The sequence below is a fragment of the Anas acuta genome, chromosome 1, assembly GCF_963932015.1.
Source record: "Anas acuta chromosome 1, bAnaAcu1.1, whole genome shotgun sequence".
In the NCBI taxonomy this organism is placed as follows: domain Eukaryota; kingdom Metazoa; phylum Chordata; class Aves; order Anseriformes; family Anatidae; genus Anas; species Anas acuta.
Genome location: NC_088979.1, coordinates 117,413,787 through 117,422,388, shown reverse-complemented (window position 1 = coordinate 117,422,388; position 8,602 = coordinate 117,413,787).

The window sequence follows — 8,602 nt, the reverse complement described above, 5'->3', positions numbered from 1 at the left end:
CAAACGTGAAGCTCTCCATAGGGCCATAACTATTTGTGTGCTTCCCTTTTTTGCCATCTTTCAGCCTTGGAGACCTTTCTAAAGATCCAGTGAAATTTCCCACGTCTCCTGCCTAGCTCCCTTTGAGCTCCTCTCTCTAGTGCAACAGCAAGTCCCTTCCTTTCCAGCACATCCCCATTCCATATGCTGGGATCACACACTCATCTCAATTTCCCTGCCCATTTATTTTGCTGTCTCTTTGCCCCATCTTCCCCTCATTCCCTGCTCTACTGCTTTTCTTCCTCATTTCTCCCAGTTCCAGGGAAGGCTAAGCAGGGATTTCCGCTCTGGACTTGGTGGAGCTGGGACAAACGTGCTTCTGGGTAGGGACAAGGTCACGAGAGAGGAAAGGAGACACAAAGACTGACAGGGCAGACATTTGTTTTCCAGGGCAGGCTCTTCTGAGGGCTGACACAGCAGGTGGGTGGAAAGCAAATGGCTTTCAGAGATAAGCAACCAGTGTTTCACCAAAGGTGAGAAGGAGCAAGCACAAGCAGGCCAGATGTGAGGCTCCAAGCCCTCCTGTGTGTCCCAGCCTTTCCTCCACTCCTGCCTGTGATTCTGCCGCTGCAAGCCCCGGACCGGCTCCTGAGGCTGCGAGACATCTGGCTTACACTAAGGAGTGGACTTTTCATGAAATGCCAACATACCTCACTCACCCTTACAACACGTGTGGCAACACCGCCTCGACGATGCGCCTGCCTCAGCCTGCAGCTCACCTCTTATCAGCCCTTGTGCAAGTGCCTTCTGGAAATCCCAAAGCATTCTTCCTTGTGAAGCTGACAGGGGACTGAAACCGGGTCAGGTCATCAACACGGATCACCGCTTCAGAGGGCAGTGTGTGAGCAGCTGCCCGAGCCGCTCTGATGCTCGCCCTTTCCTCCCCACGCCCCGCTGAGCTGCACTCCCGCAGTGTCCCAAGCTCTCCCAGGCGGCCAGGTGAGGGCCGTGCATCTCGGGCAGAAGGGCTTGGTGCAGGTGAGCTTACTCTTGATGTGCTTCAGGTTACAGTGGGACAGGAGCAAAAGCCTCACCTGCTACCTGCAAGCCGCAGCCAGGCAGCCCGGGCTGCTCGCGAGGCAGCCGAAACACACTCCCAGGCCGTAACTTGTTGCAACACCGCCGGGGTTATAACCTAAATCCGTGGGCACACGTTGTGAAAACCAGGCCATGAAAAATGGCGAGAAATCAAGCTGCGTGTGAGTGTCTGGGTGGCTCCTGTGTGCTGTAACAGCCTCTTCACCTCCCTGTGCTACTCCCGTTGACCTTGACTCCAGCAAGAAGGCCGCCAGCGTAAATCAAACACAGACTAGCAGTGCTTAGCTGTCAGATTCCAGCTGGTGACTGCTGGCACGCTGAGCAAAATGAGTCGTAGGCCTCAGGGGCTCGTATCTCGGTTGCAACGGACCCAAATCAGCTGCTCGGTTATGGGGCTAAGATCTGAACAGGCAACTGAGATTGCTCTAACCCAAGGGAAAGGACAAGGATCTGGGAGGCTTTGGCATGACGGTTTGCCTTGCCACGGCCTGACATGTAACCTCGTGTTTAGCCCCCTCACCTCGCTTCACTGAATTCAGGGCAAGAGCTGTTTCAGCAGGGTACTGGGGGCTGGTGCTCTGAGGCCTGTGCAGTTTGGTGACATTACAGGTGACAGTAGCCCCAGAAGCGTCCACAAGAAAGAACCTGAGCCTTTCCTGCACCTGCACTCCCATGGACCTGCACTGTCATGGCCACCTGGAGCAAAGGCAGAACAGGCATGTTTTGCTCCAGCTCTGCCTGTTCTTCACATCCCTGTGAGCGAGGCAAGGCTTGAGGAACCAGGGTTGTGAACAAGTTAACTCTCATCAATGCTATATTTGCTTTAAAAGCAGCAGCATCTGTTTTTTTCTCACCTCCTCCATCCCCTGAAGTTCCTTTCAGGTAACAGGCCACAGCCAAGGATTCCTCACGATGTTAGCACAGGAAATCTTGGGTTAGAGACGGCTGCTGTTGTTAGGACAACGTGTAGCATAAATGCTTTCATTGCTGTGTACTCCCTGCCTGGTCCCAGCCACTCTCCTGCTTCACGGCCTCTCTCCCACTTGACAGGCTGCAAATGAGGTCAAATGCTCTGGAAATGGTTTGCAGCACTTTTCCTATACGTGACAAAAAGCCCCAAATGAAAGCGTTTCTTGAGTCAGCACTGTATCAGCAAAGATGCCTAAACTGCAGTGTTGAATTAAAAGCAGCGTTGATCAAACTGCTGCAGGTGACTGACTTTGCACAGACCAAGTAGTCCATCAGTCTGTGAAGTGGTCATTCACCGCTGTAAGGACCGACTGAGATGCCTGAGGTTTGGTTAATGATAATCCATGGCTTGTATTTGCACGGTGCACCCACTCCATGCAATTAGAACTACTACCCAAAGAGTTTAGACCTCCTGATTACACATCTCATGGAAAACATGGCCAGTAGCATGGATTTTTCTAGTGCTGTCATGGGTCTTTCCTGCTTCAGATATAAGATTGCCACCTACTGACCAGTCCTCCCTCCTTTGGGCTATCCCCCAAATCCCAAACTCCCCTCCTAACACCCTCCATTCCCCTCCCATGATCAGCAAGACTCCACTTTATCTATCTCGCGATATCTGATCGGATTGCAACCAGAGGTCGTGTAACTGTACAGACCATTAAACACCATTTCACCCGGGCAGATGCAAATGGCTCCATTATACTGAAGTGCCATTACTCACACAGCTCACCTCAAGCATAGGGCTATCATCTGAGCCAGGCAGTAAAGGCAATAAAAATGCAGCCTGCCCAAGACGTGGTTCTTGCTGGGGAGATCTGGATGTGGGAAGTATTTCCAGATACTTCCAGATCTGTTCTGCTTAATGTACAATGGGAGCATATTGCCAGCGGCTAGATTTATATGTCTGGGACTAGAATATCGGGACACCTGGTGTTGGTTTGTGGTACCCTGTTCCTACCTAGGGAGCACGGGCTTTTAAATGACTTCTCATCCAAACGCATGTGAAAAGAGTATCCCTGCTGGAAACTTCTCACTGTAGCACAGTTATGTTTGTGCTGGAAAACCCAGCTATCACCACCCAATATACCAGAGGAGTGATCTTGGAGGGATTCTTTTCAGCAAATGTCCAAAAACAGCAGATACCGCAAGAGGGTAGAAGGTCACGTAACACCCATGCTACAACACTCTTCTGAGTCTTGTTTGTTACCTTCAGCAAGCCAGACACTCTCTGCTATCCTATTTTGCTGCTTGCTAGGCAGTTTCTAATACCACAGCGTTTCTTTAGCCACTGTTTGCTGAGTATCTCATACACTTTTGAGGCCTAGTTTTCTTTCAAGAGCTGGGGTAGCCGCATTGGTCTGAAATCTGTGCATTTCTGAGTTTTCTCTCTCATTTCAGTCACAGCCCCTGCCTCTGACTCAGCGTGGTGTTTCTGATAGGAACACAGAGAGGGAGGAAACAAGAACAGATAGCAGCACGCCCTCCTCATGTGGGTTGTGGTGCAGAGCTGAGACAGAAGATGAGGAAGAGCCTGTGTCGGCAGGGGAGAGGGCTGAGCTGAAACTAACCTGCACCTTGGCGATTCCTCTACCCTAATGGGGTGCTGGAGCAGGGGCATGACCAGCCTCTCCTTCTCTCATACCGGGATCCAAACTGGCTATTACTAGTTCCTAGCTATTGCAAGCATGAGCTGCCTGGCCTAACCTCCCAGAGCTGTGGACAAAGCCGCGCTAAGAGGCAATTAATGCTGTCGGGCAAGATGAGGGCAGGTTAGCATGGTAAAGGTCATGCACAGAGGGCACCCTGCCCTGACCGAGGGTGACGCTTTGTTTGCTTCCCTCTGGAAAGCGACGTTAAGGAAAAGTTGACTAAGTGGCACAGGCCGCTTAGAGTAACTCTGAAACAGTGGTGGAAAGCTGAAGAGCTGTACTGGCAAGGAAGGATAGAGAGCTTAAGGATTTTGACAATAAACAACTGATCTCTGACCTACTTCAAAACCTGGTCTGGTAGGAGTGGATGGTGACTCAGCCTCTGAGGACTGATTAGTACTCTGCATGCCCAGATGTGCTGGCCTCAATCTGGTTCTTCAGACATCCATGTGATGAAGAGCTCCTTGTATCTGGCACATATTGAGAGTTTTAGGAGGCCACTAGGCTGAAACTGCGTCAGCCACTTATTATTACAGCCAGAAAGGCCTGATGCTCTCCATACCAAGCCATCCTTGGTATCCCAGCCTACGCAAGCTGCGACAAGAAGTCCCATACTTAGAGGCATTATGCAGCTCTCCTTAGAAAGGTCCCACGTGCATATGGGTGTCCTCAAAATGTGTTCAAGTGCTTTTCTTAGGTGCCTGCAGCTTCATTCCTTCACTCCTCATGATGCTGCAGCTTCTACTAAAATATATTTCTTGCCTCACTGGTTGCACAGTTTCAAATCTCACTTTTTGTCACCAACAAACAAGGTGCAGCTACAGATGTAATGCTGTAACTAGCAAAGTTCAGCAATGCTGTTGTGGTTTATTTTCCCAGGTAGTAATAAGGAGCCACACCAGCAAAAAAGCTCACAATGTTTTTGCCTGTATCACTGCACTTACATTAAAGCTTTTGCTGATTGCAGTTGCCTGGGGCCTGGGGGTGTGGTGGGAGGTGGGGGAAAAAAGGTATTTTCCGCATTCCTAATAGCTCTATGATTTCCCAGTTTCAGATAAGGCTGGGTCATGCTGTTGATTGCTGTAACTCAGGACAGGCATCCCAGGGTAGATGGAAGGTAGAAAGGGGTCAGGCTGCCCATTCTGTGCACGGGACAGAGCTTCACAGAAGAAACAGAGCCAAAGCCCACACAGGACTGAATCCACACCATGGTTTTCCTCTTTTCAGTAGAGCTATTATGGCAGAGATGAGCTCTAGTATGAGGCAGGAGCAGCTCTTTTTAATGCTGTGTGCTCATTAACATCTCTTTGATTAAAATGCCAAAATAAGCTGTTGGAAGAAAATAGTCTTGGCTACCTTCTGGCTAAGAATTCAAAGAGCTCCTGGTCAACATTTCAAGTTCACCAAGAAAGACCTCCATCAACCAGATTCAGTGTTCATTACAGTTCTAAAGGTAGAACATAATTCTCAAAACCTATAAATTTTCGAACTTTGCCTATACACACTAATGCAACCAAACAAGAGAGAATGTCTCCTTGCTTCCAGATCAGAGTTTTCTGTCTCAAGAGGGGAAGCAGGAAGAGGAAAAATAAATATTTTTCTTATACACCCTAGCTCAACAAAACAAGAGGGAATTTCTCCTTGTTCCCAGATGAGAGTTCTGTCTCAATAGGGGAAGCAGGAAGAGGAAAAAGAAACACATAACATTTGGAAACACCCAATGCAATATTTACCTGTCTAGTTACATCTTTTTTCTTTTCAATATTCTTAGCCTCTTCTACTGCTGGCTGGCTTTCTGCATGAGCTCTTTCACAGGAGCACTTGACTCTTGATTTGGGAGGCAGGGTTGTAGTACTTCCTAGTTTTGCCAAGGCCCATCTGAGGAAAAAGAAAAGGAAAGGCATGTGATTTTGCACCTTCTCCACATTCTTTTTTGGACTTTTGCTATCTCAGCCTCTTGCACCTCACAGTTTGAATAACCCTGCTCAGCAGCCTGGTCGTGGGCCAGGCATGTGATCCTGAAGGGATTTTCCCTTTGCTTGTGCTCTGAAGTCAGAGTACGTAGGCACCTGGGTGCCCCTGGGTTTATATAACTCTGAGAAACATCTGGGCTTTAAAAATCCTAATACCTCAATTTGTTATGGAAGTAAAGCACATGCTTTGGTGGATAAGGATGCTGTTCTGCAGCTTACACCACTTGTTGAGTCAGAGGGAGGAGTAGAAGGAGGAGGAGGAGGAGAGGTTGGGTTAATGTGTTCACTTCTCTGTCCCAATTCTTTTGATAATGGTTCTGGGCAGCTGACTGTGCCCTTCCTGAAGCACATGGGAAACATCAGGAGACTGCTTCTGCCAGCCCGGCCGAAGCCCTCTGCACCAGTGCGTGCAGAGGAGTGCACATTTCACAGAAGTATTTTTAGTGCTGGGGAGCTGACAGACCTGGAGAGGGAAGGCGCCTTTCCAGAAGCCACATTGGGCAAGTGTGGGGCACCCGTCCATCCAAAAGCACTGCCAGTCTGGAAGGAAGCTGCCTTTCGCAGAGGTGAGCACGCTGCTTGCCCAAGTGCCTGGGCTTCCCCTTTCCTGCCATCCCTCTGCACTGCTGGCAGATTTGGGGCCACACACACCTGCCTGGCAGGAGCCCAGCCCAGCCAAGAGGAGGTGCCCACAGGTCCCTGTCCAGCCCTGCGTGGGGCTTGCACCAGAAACCTGGCTTTGAGCCACCAAGAAGTGTCCACTCCTCCCAGGAAGGGAGCTGATTTTTTTTCAATACCGTTTCTATTGTTCAGGAGATTAAGGACGTGGCTGAGGCTTGTGGCGTTTTTCCTCTGGGATCTAATTAGGGAGGAAGAACAATGAATCCATATACTCATTAACTCTTCAGAATCCAAAATACATCAGAAATGCCAGAGTGGAGCAGGGCAGAGGTTTATCTCGCCCACTGTCCCTGCTCTGACAGCAGCTAACACCACACATCTTGGGAGATGGACACAGGAAAATACACAGTGGGGCACCGGGTCATCCTCCAGTGCTACCGTGCACCAGTGGCAGCGTGCCAGTAACTGGATGAGAAATGTTACAAATTACCTGCATATTTTTATAAAAGCAAGTTTTGCAATATTTGGTATTTCTCTTCAAGCAGTTCCTGACGCAGTTCCTGGTGTCAGGGGGTTGCATAGGTGCTTTGTTCGAAGGGAAAGAGGATTCAAGCTGTCATGACTACACCAAAAAGCCTGAAAATCTCTCTGTGCACCAAAAGCACCCATATCCAGAAGGTATAAAAAACTGTGTGGGGGCTCCATGTGTTTAATAATACTTAATTTCTAAATGTTGAGGGCCCACTCCTTGATGACTGAACACCTGAGATTAGCAGCAGTGCACACAAATACCTTTTCTTTGCACAAAGATACACATTTTTTCTTGACATTCACAACACCTTGGCTCTTCGTTTCAGAGGGAGCAAGCACCTGGCACTCTCACGATCTCCACTGAGCCCTCTGCCCATAGCATAAGCAGAAGTCTGAAAACATTCAGATATCCAAAAGCAGACCCAAAAGTTAAACAAACAAACAAAAAACCAATCAGCTTTGAGGCCACCTACAGATATACATAAGCCTAACTAGAAGAAATACTGCTGAAATGCTGTGGAGTAGATGTCTCTTTTTTGGCCACCAGCATATTTTAACCTGCCAAGTCGCTATTTAGCGAATACAGCTACATATAAAATGCAAAATCTGCAAAATTTTGCAAAATGCAAAAAAATTTCTCATGCAGATTTAATCATCTCATCTGCACTCTGTCCCAACTCCAGCAAGGGCTGCTAACATTTAGTCTGTCAGTTAAGACAGATGAACATTCAGAAAGAACCATCTCGCTAGGGAAGTTTCCTTTGTGTCCCCCTTGCAAATGACACTGACATGTAGTATTTGATCTTCTACTAGCTGCTCTGGGATTTGTCCCATGAGAATAGGAAAAGAGCTTCTGCTCCCAGGGCAGAGGCAGGCTTTCCAGCAGAACAGGCGATGCTTTTAAGATCGCATACTATGAAACCTCAAGGCATAGTCCAAGGTATTTTACAGGACATTAGTGCTACTAATTACTTATGTTCTCTGGTAGACTTAGATTACTTAAGGTTTTTTGTTTTGGTTTGGTTTTGTATTGTCTTTTAAAAAGAAGGCGGAGTAAATCACAACATACATTTAGGAGTGCTTTACAGTGCACTTTGACAGAGAACACATGCAAATGGACCAGTGTGATCTACCGATGTTCAGCTGCGAGCAGCCCAGGTAAGTTATTTCCCATTTTGCCATTTCTAAACCATGCAGGTATTCCCTGTCCGTTTTCAGATACCTGCATATACCAGCTTTCAGATAGCTGGGTATCATCACACAGCATTTTATTTAGGGTGGGCTTTGTCTGTCTTGCAATGCATCCAGTTGCACTGGCATAGGCTGACAGGTCTAGCTCTTCCAGCAGATTTCTTGCTGGGTGTCTTCCTCCATGAGTCAGCTATGGAAAACCAAATTCTCCCTGGAAATCGGTAACAGCAGGGGACATGAAAGGGACACAGAATTTTCCAGTCTTAAAATTGTTACATTCAGGAATCATTAATGACAGAGGTTTATACTGGCCTATATGTAAATCTTTGATCTGTAACTGTGACCTCTTCCAAAACATGGCCAAAGTGAATGAGATCCTCCCCTCAGCCCTAGAAAGACGTGACTTTAAATTTATTGTTACTTATTTAATCAGAATACCAAGTTTTTCCCTTTCTAATTACATTGTCCAACTCTGGTTATGCAAACTGTTGTTTAGGTAAAGCAATCTATGTGCATCTGCATGCGGTGCCCAGAACTATATACAAAATTACAATTCGTCTTTCATTAAACTCCATAAATGAGCTTTCA